General features: G+C 45.6%; 1 long non-coding RNA gene across 1 annotated transcript in view; it reads right to left on the bottom strand.

Moving 5' to 3' along the window:
- LOC139278956 (uncharacterized) overlaps nucleotides 1-13683 on the bottom strand; it is a 57030-nt gene that overhangs the window by 41964 nt on the left and 1383 nt on the right. The window contains exon 2 of the long non-coding RNA XR_011596391.1: nucleotides 947-1041. This is a non-coding gene — a long non-coding RNA (uncharacterized lncRNA). The remainder of the gene's footprint in view (nucleotides 1-946; nucleotides 1042-13683) is intronic.

Raw genomic sequence — 13683 nt, 5'->3', positions numbered from 1 at the left:
CCATTATTTTCTTCATTACTGTTATTTTGCTTACGTTAATTTTGGTGATCCTTGATTCAATATTAGTTTCCTTGAGATTTCCTGTATTTTCTATACTGTAAATACAAGGTAATTATTCAACATGTCTGCCATTTCTTTATTTTCATTTACAATATCACCACTATCAGTTTTCAAGGGGCCCACATTGCTCCTGACCAATGTTTCCTTTAATTATTTTTTATCTCTCTGTTTTGTCACCTTTTGTTATTCTTTGTATCCCTCCCAGTTTCCAGGATCTGTGCTAGTTTTTGCATTTTTGTATGCTTTTTCTTTTAGTTTTATATTGTCCCTTACCTCTTTAGTCCTCCATGGCTGTTTTCTTTCTGGCAAGTGGAGCTCTTGCCCCTTCGGGCTATAAACGAGTTCTGTTTCACGTTAAATTATTTGTTCAACATCTCCCATTGATCTTCTGTAATTTTACCCCTTAACAGATTTGCCCAATTTACTGAGGACAGTCTCTGTCTAATCCCATTGAAGTCAGCCTTACCTAAATCTAGAATCACAGTAGCTGTGTCACGTTTCTGTTTTTCAAAAATGATGTTGAACGTAATCATTTTATGGTCATTATTCGATAAATTTTCACACATCGTTAGGCACTTAACTAAATCTGGCTCATTACTAAATCAAATATGTCCTGCCCCCAATATGGTACTGAGACATATTGTTGCAGAAAACTATCCTGAACACATGCAAGAAATTCACTACCTTCCTGACATGAGCTAATCTGCTTTCCCAATCTATATGTAAGTTAACATCCCCCATTAAAAACACTCTACCTTAGTTAGATGCTTGTCTAATCTCTGCAGTTATACATTCCATCACTTCACAGCTGCTACCAAGGGGCCTATACACTACAGTCTTAAATTATTTTCTATTTCTACACACAAAGTCTCCACTGCCTGCTTACCTTTTGTTATATCCTCTCTGATCATTGAAGTGATTTCATCCTTAATCACTAAGGCTACTCTTCCCCCTCAACACTTCTCGACAATTTAAGGAGCTCTGAAAAAAATCAATTACAGCATCACTAATTTCTTCTTGTAATTCCTTGAGGATTTATGATGTATGCCATCATATGTGACATAATGAGGTACTGTTGTATAGATTTTGAACGGTAGCTATGCCTGTAAACTCAGTGATAGGGTAAAAGGGGATCAATTTTCACTGCTTTCGCCTGGCATTAATGGAGCAGTAACAGCCTCAAAATGAGGTCAGTAGACTTACTGCCCCGTTAACACCAGCAATGCGGCCGGCTCCATTTTGAAAGGGCCTACCACTGGTGTCCATAGCTACCGCCTCTTTCAAGCGCTCAGCCCATTTTAATATGGAAATACAACATAAATAGGAATCCGATTGCCGTTTTAGATTGAAACTGGTTGGAGCTAGCACCATGCATGATCCGATCAGTTCCACTTGTGACGGAAACCAAAAGGCCGGCAAACGGCAAATGTCGAATTATTTTTGTGGGATAGAAAGGAGCTGGAATGCTCCTCCAGAGCCTAAAAAAATGATCTGGGCTGTGTTAAAATAGTGGACAGATGAATGTTATATTAAATGCATTAACCAGTAATCCGCTGATAACACCAACAATAATTTCCAGTCTTAGAAGAGATCTTTTATGACATTTAGTGGTGAGAAAAACAACTACTTGTACATGAAGGAATTCAGCTGATATGCAGTTCAGTAAAATGTGAAGTAAATTGCAAACTTTGAACAGCTAACCTTTAAATGAAGGGAAAAGTGTGTTTTAAAAAAAATACTTGAGGCTGGCAAACGGTAAATGTTGAATTATTTTTGTGGGATACAAAGCAGCTGGAATGCTCCTCCAGAGCCTACAAAAATAATCTGGGGCTGTGTTAAAATAGTGGACAGATAAATGTTATAAGACATAAGAAATAGGAGCAGGAGTAGGTCATTTGGCCTCTCGAGCCTGCTCTGCCATTCAATAAGATCATGACTGATCTGATCTTGGACTAAGCTCCAATTCCCTGCCCGCTCCCCATAACACTTTACTCTCTCATCACTCAAAAATCTGTCTATCACTGCCTTAAATATATTCAATGACCCAACCTCCACAGCTCTTTGGGGTAGAGAATTTCACCGATTTACAACCCTCTGAGAGAAGAAATTTCTCCTCATCTCAGTTTGAAATGGGCAGCCCCTTATTTTAAGACTATGTCCCCTAGTTTTAGTTTCCCCTATTAGTGGAAATATCCTCTCGAGTCCTCTCATTATCTTATAAGTTTCAATAAGATCACCTCTCATTCTTCTGAACTCCAATGTGTATAAGCCCAATCTACTCAACCTGTCCTCATAAGTCAACGCTCACAACCCCGGAATCAACCTAGTGAACCTTTTCTGAACAGCCTCCAATGCAAGTATATCCTTCCTTAAATACGGAGACCAAAACTGTACGCATACTCCAGGCAATACCCTATAAAGTTGTGGCAGGACGTCTCTGCTTTTATACTCTGCTTTTTACATTCCATTTGCCTTCCTAATTACTTGCTGTACCTGCATACTGTGTTTCATGCACAAGGATCCCCAGGTCTCTCTCTACTGCAACACTTTGCAACTTTTCGCTATTTAAATTATAATTTGCTTTTATATTATTTCTGCCCGGTGGATAACCCCACATTTTTCCACATTATACTCCATCTGCCAAATTTTTGCCCACTCACTTAGCCTATTTATAGCTTTTTGCAGATTTTTTGTCTCCTCACAATTTGCTTTCCCGGCCATCTTTGTATCATCAGCAAACTTGGCTACATTACACTCGGTCCCTTCATCAAAGTCATTAATATAGATTGTAAATAGTTGAGGACTTAGCACCGATCCCTGTGGCACCCCACTAGTCACTGTTTGCCAACCGGAAAATGACCCATTTGTCCTGACTCTCTGTTTTCTGTTAGTTAACCAATCATCTATCCATGCTAATATATTACCCCCAACCACAAACTTTTATCTTGTGCAGTAATGTCTTATATAGCACCTTATCGAATGCCTTCTGGAAATCCAAATACACCACATCCATTGGTTTCCCTCTGATCCACCCTGCTCATTACATCCTCAAAGAACTCCAGAAAATTTGTCAAACATGATTTCCCTTATATAAAACAATGCTGACTCTGCCTGACTGAATCATGCTTTTCCAAATGTCTCGCTACTGCTTCTATATCAATTAATAATCAATTGATAACACCAACAATAATTTCTAGTCTTAGAAGAGATCTTTAATGACATTTAGTGGTGAGAAAAACAACCACTTATACGTGAAGGAATTCAGCTTGTATGCAGTTCAGTAAAATTTGAAGTAAATTGCAGACTTTGAACAGCTAACCTTTAAATGAGGGGAAAAATACTTGTAATCGCTTTAGGCATGCAGTTATCTTGAAGGCATCTTATTGTACTTAGAAAATCTGAGCAAGATATTGTACCTCACTCCAGAGGAATAACAAGTCCTTCAGCTCCCTGTCTTGTCACTGTGAAGAAATGTGGGCATGCACAATTCTGCAAAACACTTAATGGAATGCCAAGGGTATAACAGATGTAAGTGTATCCCACAATGTAAGAGAGTCCGGGGCGGCTGGGGTCTGTAGTGCGGTACCGGCCCACTGCCTGCTCCATCCCGCTCTCTACAAGTGATTTTACCTTGATTGGGCTTGTTAAGCCCGCCCAGCGAGGTACCCAGCCAATTAAAAGGAGCCGGATATGATGACGTCATTCAGTTACGTGTCATCAGCCGGTTCCTTAAAGGGACCATGTCCATATTGATTTTAACAGTTGTGCTGTCAGTGTTCTACAGCATTGAGGTGCTGCAAACACTGACTAGCACTGCACAGAGCTGCACGGCTGCACCCAGGCTCTCGCATGACTCCCTCCATAATCTCACAGCACGAAGGGAGATTCTTTTCCCTTCCAATGGGCGGAAGCAACCTCCCCAGGACACCAACACAGCCTGTTTGCACATTGTACAGAGGGCACAAGCAAGGATGTCATCAGAAGGACCTGGCTGCAATGGCGCAAATCTTTCAATGATCTCAATAGATCACAAAACGCTACTGCAATACCACACTCGACCTCATCCTACTGTGCCACTCATCACATCCCCATCACTCCGTCTTCCCTACCCTACCCCTGCACATCTTTACTCACATCAACTTACCTTGCACCTCCACCCATCCCTCACTATATACATTATCACATCCCCATTTCACTAGCCACCCCTCACACACACTCATCCTAGTCCAATCATACCAACTAACAACACACAAGGGTAGGCACTTGGGTGTTTTATCCAATGTTCATGTAAAGTTTCTGTTAATGTGTTGTGAAACATTGAAACCTTTATTTTCAACACTTTGCGTGCTTGGACAGATTTGTGTGCATCTTTGGAAGTGGCTTAGTGAGTTGCAGTGAATAGTAAGATATAAAGATACCTCCCACAATGGTGATGAATGCCGGGAACCTTGTTAAAAAGCTGGAAAAACGGTAAGTATAGCACAGAATGGTGGTTAATTGCCTTTTAACAACCTCTTAATAATCTAACTTGCTTCCCCTGCCGCTTGTTGTTGGGTCTGTTCAGGGCTGACAGACCCGACCCCTGGAAGATGAGCGTGGAGGCAGGCTTCTGGCCCGCTGTCAATCATTTCAATTTTAACAGCTGACCCACCTCTGACCCCACCTTCTCAGCGCCAGTAAACTTCCAGCCTATGTAATTATTTAAGATAAGACTATTCTTGATAGTTGCTCGATATCCAAAATATGTGCTTTGTAGTTCAGTGCAATTTAATACAAAAACATGTCTGTATTATATAAGCTATGTTGTTGCAGGAGAATATCTTTTGACATATAGGGGGGAATTTTAACCTAAAAAAACGGGTGGGTGGGGAGCCTGGGCATAGTTAAAGAGTTATAAATGTGAATCTCGACCTGAACCTGCCCCCAACCCGCCCACTTCTGGTTTTAATGGCGGTGGAACGGAGGCAGGATGGGGGCGGGCAGCCAAACCGCTGCCAGGAGGCGGGGGTCTATTTACATATTACAATGAGGTTTCTAGCCTCTTCTTTAACCTCCATTTTGTGTTTAACTCTAGCTAGTCAGGTTTTACACACTTCGTAAAACCCAGCAGCTTCAGCAAAGTGGGGACTGCTGCCTTTATACCTACCTCCTGGATCGAGGATCCTACCTAACTCACCTCCCGCAATCAGGGACCCCCCCCCCCCATCACGATGCCTCCAATTTCCTACCCAGACTCCCCTGCCCCCACCGATGATCGCCAAGCCAGTCCCGTTCCTTTACTCCCCCCGCCCCCCCACCGAGGACCCGGCCGCGATCATTCCTCTCATCCCCGATCCTCAGGATTCCAGCCCTGCTCAGCTTTTCCACCCGCACCCCCTCCCCCAATCCTTAGGAGTCCCACTCTAATCAACTCTTTCACCCCCCCCCCCCCCCAATCCTCAGTAGTCCGGCCCTGATCAACTCTTCCACCCCCACAATCCTCAGGAGACCCACCCTGATCAACTCTTCTATCCCCTGATCCTCAGCAGTCCGGCACAGGCCCCCACCCGATCCCTGCTTCCCTCTATGTGGTCTAGTTCTGCAGGCCTACCTGCACCCCCAGCCAGCCTCTCAATCTGGCTGGTTGCAGTTGGGAAACTGAGGCTTTCCATGCACAACAGGCTCTGCCGTTAAAGTCGGCAGGGAGGGTGGGAAACCCATTCTCTCGGGTTCCTGACTGCCTCGGAGCCCCCCCAACCCCAGCCCCCAACCTACCTTCCCCATTAAAATTCAGCCCATAGTTACAAACTGAAGAAGCCTCGTTCCTGAAAAAATGTACTTACTTGCGCACTCCATCAGGAAGGTGCAACGAGATAATGTATGGCGTCCTCTAGCTCGGAGGTATAGGAAGCTGTATTAAGAGAGAGGGTCTGTGAAGGAACGCCATCTTAAGCTCCACATGGCTGACTGAGATCTCCCAAATAAATATAGTTAAGTTGAAGTAAGAGTGTTCAAGAGACTGTAAAATACATGGTGTCAGAAGCGGAGACTTCCGATCTTTCGTCGAACACATCTACGACCAAAATATTGGAACTGTAAGAATTTTTCGAGCTGATCGAAATCGACGTTAAGCAGTGCAGTGCAGAGCGTGCTTCCTACACATCGCGTATGGATCCGTGAAGGGTGATAGTCATAAACTTGTAAAATAATCTAGAGGCATTAGTAAAGGAAACTTAAAGGGGCATAAGCTATTGTAGAACCTCGATTGAAAAAGTATTTCTACAAATATATGGCCACGATATTTTACTAATAGACTTGTTCTAGTCCTCTGGGTATTTGAACTGTATACATGTATGTGACAAACTCAAATTCCTAAACTGTAGCGAGCTATTATGACCACCACGGTGCCAACTCCCGCACACATTCCCCTCCCTCCTCCATTGCAGGTGACTGGCGATTTTTTAAAAGCCAATTGGAAAGAATTCAAACAGCTGTGGAACAGCTATTAAATTATCACGAATACTGTGGAAAAAAACAGATAGAGTTAGCGTTGCAACGTTTATCACTGCCATTGGCAGCGATGCCCTAGATATCCACAATAATCTTCCCTACAAATCAGAGGAAATTCAGATTATTTTGAAGCTCTGGGAAGAGCACTGTAAAGGTAAAACCAACATCATCTATGAACGGTACCAGTTTAACAAGTGTGTACAAGGGGACAAGCAGTTTGACAGATATCTCGTGAAAGTGAGAGAGCTAGCATTGTCATGTGATTTCGGCAATTTGAGGGATGATTTCATCAGAGACCGCATAGTCTGCGGAATATCTGATAACATTCTGTGTAAGAATTCTGTGTAAGAGGCCACAGTTGAGCAAATGAAATCCATGAAACTCACTAAAACAGACTCTGAAACTGGCAGACAGAAACCCCGACCCACAAAGAAAGAATTCACAGACAAAGAGTTCACAAACAATTGCAGATATTATGGCAAAAGACATGAGCTGTCAAAAGCTAAATGCCCAGCATATGGGAAGACCTGCACAAGTTGCGACAAACAAAATCACTTTTCTCAAAAGTGCAGGCAAAATGGATCGTGGCAGAAGTCTACACATAACCCTTAATGTAAGGGCAAGTCAAAAGTTCATGCACTATATGAAGAGAATTATGATTCTGATTTTGAAGTAATGACTGTAAAGATGCTTGGTAAAGTTGATCGCACAATCAAGGACAAAGCTGACAGAAAGTATCCTAACAAGCTAATGGCTACCTTCTCCATTAAAGGTCAAATGATAAAAAATGCAGATAGTTTGTGGGGCCACATACAACGTGCTACCTCTTCAATACTTACCTAAAGGCTTAAAGGTAAAATAATCTGACATTTTCACTATCGGCCCAAGTTTCGGGCTGCGCCTAGAACGGCGCAGCCCTGACCTGGATGCCCGTTTTTCGCGCCAGAAAGTGCGCCTAAAAAATACTTTCCGATTCTCCGGCTTCCTGCAGGTCCTCTGGAGCTGGGCGCGGCACAGTACGAGCTGTGGGGGGCGGAGCCAGGTCCCTGCGCTGAAAACAGTGCCAGGACCTCTGCACAGGCGCGCTACAGTGGGTGCGCATGTGCAGTAGCTCCAGGCACCCAAAATTGTGTGGGAGGGGCCCGAAGCACGCAGCCCCAAGCCCTGGCCGAATGGCCTCAATGGGGCTGCGTGGATCATGCTGCACCTCCCACGCCCAGCTCCTGCTTCCTCCCAACCCGACTCCCCACCCCGTCCCCTCCCCCACACCAAACCCCCGCTTCCCCCCCCCCCGGACCGGACCCGACCCCCCTCGCCTGCCCCCGGACCCGCCCACCCCCGGACCGGACCCGACCCCGGACCCGACCCTACCCCGGACCCGACCCCCCCCCACCCCGGACCGGACCCGACTCCCGCTACCCCCCCGTCCCCGGACCGGACCCGACCCCAGACCCCCCTCCCCCCGGACTGGACTCCCGCTACCCCCCCACCCCCGGACCCGACCCGACCCGCCCCGCCCGCGGACCGACTCCCGCTATCCCCACCCCACCTCTGGACTGGACCGGACCCGACCCGACCCAGGACCCGACCACACCCCCGCCCCCGGACTGGACCCAACCTGACTCCCGCTCCCGGACCCAACCGCCTCCCCTGCCCCCTCCGCCCGGCCCCGAACCCAACCCCCGGCCATCTACCTTTAAATCCGGTGCTGTGGGCGGGCCCCGCCCGAAGTCTTGGGCCCGGCCAGCCTCCCTCTCCTCTCTCCCCTCCCTCCCTTCCTTGTCCCCCTCCCTCCCTCCTCTCCCTCCCTCCCTTGTCCCCCTCCCTCCCTCCCTCCCTCCCTTCTCCCTTCCCTCTCTCCCTCCCCTCGCTGTCAGAAACACAGACACTGACAGACAGAGAGTGAGAGAAACACACACAGACAGACAGAGAGATAGAGACACTGACAGAGACACACTGGGGGGGCCGTCCCAGCACGTTGTTGGAGGACTCCCGGTGCTGCAGTCGGTAAGTAGAAAATGTTTTATTTATTGATTTTTAAATTTTTTATTAATTTTTTTTGATTGATTTATTGGTTGATTTAATGATGTATTTATCATTTATTATTGATGATGGCTCTTTATTTGTAAAACTGAAGTGTTTAATGTTTGTAAACTTCCCTTTAAACCACCCCCTCTCCGCCATTCCCTACGCCTGATTTGTAACCTACGCCTGATTTTCTAAGTTTAGGCAAGGTTTTTCTGAGCATACAAAAATCTATATTTACTCCATTCTAAGTTAGTTTGGAGTAAGTTTTCACTGCCTAAACTTTCAAAACGAGCGTAAGTGGCCGGACACGCCCCCTTTTGAAAAAAAAAATCTGTTCCAAACTGAAACTGTTCTAACGGACTAGAACTGGAGCAAACTAAATGCCGAGAATTGCAATTTCTAAGATACTCCATTCTAAACCAGTTGCTCCAAAAAAACAGGAGCAACTCAGGCCGAAACCTGGCCCCTATATGACAACCATGCAACCATTCCAGTGGTAGGAACCTGTTGGTGATCCTTACCAACGGATCCATTACAGACCCAATCTATGTGCGGACCGGGGTCAAACAGGGCTGCATCATCGCCCCAACCCTCTTCTCAATCTTCCTCGCTGTCATGCTCCACCTCACAGTCAACAAGCTCCCCGCTGGAGTGGAACTAAACTACAGAACCAGTGGGAACTGTTCAAGCTTCGCTGTCTCCAGACCAGGTCCAAGACCACCCCAACCTCTGTTGCCGAGCTACAGTACGCGGACGACGCCTGCAACTGCGCACATACAGAGGCTGAACTCCAGGACATAGTCGATGTATTTACTGAGGCGTACGAAAGCATGGGCCTTACGCTAAATATCCGTAAGACAAAGATCCTCCACCAGCCTGTTCTCGCCACACAGCACTGCCCCCCAGTCATCAAGATCCACGGCGCGGCTCTGGACAATGTGGACCACTTCCCATACCTCGGGAGCCTCTTATCAACAGACATTGACGACGAGATTCAACACTGACTCCAGTGCCCTAGTGCAGCCTTAGGCCACCTGAGGAAGATCAGGCCCTCCAAACTGCCACCAAGCTCATGGTCTACAGGGCTGTAGTAATACCCGCCGACCTGTATGGCTCAGAGACATGGACCATGTACCGTAGACACCTCAAGTCGCTGGAGAAATACCATCAACGATGCCTCCGCAAGATCCTACAAATCTCCTGGGAGGACAGACGCACCAACATTAGCGTCCTCGATCAGGCCAACATCCCCAGCATTGAAGCACTGACCACATTTGATCAGCTCCGCTGGGCAGGCCACATCATTCGCATCCCAGACATGTGACTCCCAAAGCAAGCACTCTATTTGGAACTCCTTCACGGCAAACAAGCCAAAGGTAGGCAGAGGAAACATTACAGGGACACCCTGAAAGCCTCCCTGAAAAAGTGCAACATCCCCACTGACACCTGGGAGTCCCTGACCAAAGACCGCCCTAAGAGGAAGTGCTTCCGGGAGGGCGCCGAGCACCTCGAGTCTCATCACCGAGAGCATGCAGAAATCAAGCGCAGCAGCGGAAAGTGCGTGCGGCAAACCTGTCCCACCCACCCTTTCCCTCAACGACTATCTGTCCCACCTGTCACCGGGACTGTGGTTCTCGTATTGGACTGTTCAGCCACCTAAGGACTCATTTTTAAGAGTGGAAGCAAGTCTTCCTCGATTCCAAGGGACTGCCTATGATGTTAATGATGAAGAACTTGTAATGTGCCACTGGAAAATGCAAAGAACAAGCAAAAGTACGTTGTGCCCTTTGTGATCATTGAGGGCCAAAGTGCACCACTGATTGGCTCAAGCACTGCTCAACAGCTATAACTCATAAAAGTGCAGCATCAGACTATCGCAAATTGCAAACTACGAACAAGGCAAATGTCTCGCTAGCGTGAAAAACTGATATCAACAATGTGTATCTGGATGTGATTAAGGGATTTGGACACATGCTCGGGACAGTTCACCTTGAACTTAATGAATCAGCTGTAATGCCATCCAGACGGTTGCCAATAACGATCAAACAAATGCGAAAAGACGAACTCGATCATTTAGAAAAACGATAAATCATCATGAAAGTGGTTGAACCGACGGACTGGGTATCCAGTGTAGTGACTGTACAAAAACCAAATGGAAAGATATGAGTATGTATTGACCCTCAACATCTGAACAATGCCCTGAAACGTGGACACTATCCACTTCCTGTGACCAATGACATCTTGCCACAGATGTCAAATGTAAAGGTCTTCACTAAAGCAGACTGCAAGGAAGGTTTCTTGCAATGTGAACTAGACAGAATCCTCCTACCTCATGACCTTCCAGACTCCATGGGGATGATAGCGATACAGTAGAATGCCATTTGGCATCAGTCCTGCCCCAGAAATCTTCCAGCAGAAGCTAGACCAAAACTTCGAGGGTCTAGATGGAGTCTAGGAGATTGCAGATGATATATTGATCACTGGATGCAGTGAGACACTTAAAGAGGCCAATCATGATCATGAGGCAAACTTACGCAAATTCATGCAGAGATGCAGAGAGCGAAATATCAAACTATTACTTCAATAAGTTTGAATACAAGAGCTCCCAAGTGAAATACATGGGACACGAACTGTCTAGTGATGGACTCAAAGCTGACCCAAGCAAAGTGGTTGCAATCAACGAAATGCAGAAACTGCAGGATGTCGCAGGTGTACAGCGATTTGTCAGCATGTCAAAGTACCTCGCAAAATTCTTGCCAGATCTTTCAGACCTCAGTAAGCCTCTCTGATGGCTTACTCATAAAGACATGGTCTGGAAATGAACTGAAAAACAAGACAAAGTGTTTGAAGCTATCAAACAACGTGTGAGAGATTCTCCGGTGCTCAGGTACTTTGACCACAAACTTGCAACCGAAGGTCAAGGAGATGCTTCGAGCAAGGGTCTTGGGTTCGTTCTTCTGCAACAGGCACAACCAATTGCATATGTGAACTGAGCGCTCACTCCAGCAGAAATACGATACTCTCAAATTGAAAAGGAGCTGTTTGCTTAAGTCTTCGGAATGGAATGAAACCATCAAGATGTCTATGGTCACAAGATCACGCTATGGACAGACCATAAGCCTTTCGTTGATATATGACACAAGCCATTATCTGCAGCACCCAAGCGACTACAATGTCTGCTCATTCGGCTCAACCAATATGACATTGAAATAAAGTATTAACCAGGAAAAGAAATGTACCTAGTGGACATCCTCTCGCGTGCATACCTCAAACGTGGAGAGATCACCAACAGAAATTGGAGTGGAATGCATCAACATGGTGGACTTTCTCTCACTCTCCAAACAAGGACTGACTACCATACAACGCGCAACTGCAAACAACACCACACTACAACTGGTCACACAACAAATCACAACGGGATGACCAGAAACGACACATGAATGCCCGCCTGAAACGCATGTATATTTCAAAGTTCGTGACGAACTCACAACACAGGATGGCATAGTCTTCAAAGGCTATCGCTGTGTCATACCAAAAATCCTGAGATCCGACATTCGTCAGCGACTTCATGCTGCTCACACTGGTGTCGAGAGCTCTCTTCGACATGCCAGAGAATCCGTTTACTGGCCAGGACTGAACAGTGACATAAAAGATTATGTTTCAATGTGTGAAACATGAAACACCTATCAATCGAGCCAACCAAAAGAGCCATTGATAAGTCATGACTTCCGTCAGAGACCGTGGGAAAAGATTGGTTGTGATATATTCACACTCAACGGCAAAGACTACTTATGCATAATGGACTACTAGTCGGACTATTTCGAGACAGACAACCTGCATGGAAAGAAAGATGCTACTGTCATCATCAAACACCTCAAGAAACACTTCTCCAACCATGGTTCCAGACAAGGTTCAATCCGACAATGGACCTCCCTTCAACTCACAACAATTCACAAACTTTTCCACAGAATATGGATTTGATCACACAACAAGCTCACCAGAATATCCACAAAGCAATGGAAAGGTTGAGAACGCGGTTAAGCTCGCAAAGCGGTTAATGAAGAAGACAAAGAAAGACTGTGGTGACTTTTACATGAATCTTCTCATCTGGCGAAACACACCAACTGAAGGCCTTGATAGTTCACCAACACAAGCTTGCTCGGTCGCCACACAAAGATAAACATCCCAATCGCAACTGAACTACTCAAACCAAGAATCATACACGTCATCGTCAACAAAGAAAGGAACCATGCCAAACAAGCACACTACTGCAACAGAGGTGCTACAGCACTTCCTACACTGCAGGAAGCAGAAACAATGAGACTCAAACAAACGCGAGAAAGCAAAGAGTGGCAAAAAACTCAAGTTCAGAAACAAGTCGGCATTCGTTCCTATCAGGTCATTACAGAAGATGGCCGTGAGTATCGCAAAAATAGGAAACATTGAGAAAGAGCACAGAGACATTCATTGAAACTCCAGAGATCTCAGTGACACCCACAGACGATCCGTTGTCAACACAGCCAACTAACACGTGAAACAGCACTTCAACGACGAGTGAAAACAGAGATATGTTGCCTGATATTTCCCCTCAGAGCACTGATAAAGGGACTAAAGCGATCAGTGCACAGAGCACCACTGTAACAACCAGTTTGAGGCGAAGCAACAGAATCCGCACAACACCAAAATACCTGGAACACTATGTATGGAAATAAGAAATCATGGACACTGGACACTTGGTTAAAGAATTAATAAGACAAGAGTTTGTTGTTGTTTGTTAAACTTTTAGTTGTTTAATACATATATTCATGAGAAGTTGACTACCCATTTATATTGAAGCTAACTTTAATTCATTTCTTATGAAAGGAAAGCTGTAACGAGATAGCGCCTTCTCGCTAGGAGGTACCGATATAATTATAGCGCCCTCTAGCTAGGAGGTATAGGGAGCTGTATTGAGAGAGAGGGTCTGTGCAGGAATGCCACATGGCTGACTGAGATCTCCCAAACAAATAGAGTTAAGTTGAACTAAGAGTGTTCAAAAGACTATAAAATACAGAAGGTATGTATGTTTTTTGGCTGGAAGTGTATCAAGATGTGGTTGGAATATGA

Source organism: Pristiophorus japonicus, chromosome 13 (genome assembly GCF_044704955.1).
Source record: "Pristiophorus japonicus isolate sPriJap1 chromosome 13, sPriJap1.hap1, whole genome shotgun sequence".
NCBI lineage: Eukaryota > Metazoa > Chordata > Chondrichthyes > Pristiophoridae > Pristiophorus > Pristiophorus japonicus.
The sequence above is the reverse complement of the archived record's forward strand: the minus strand, read 5'-3'. Positions and strand labels throughout refer to the sequence as shown.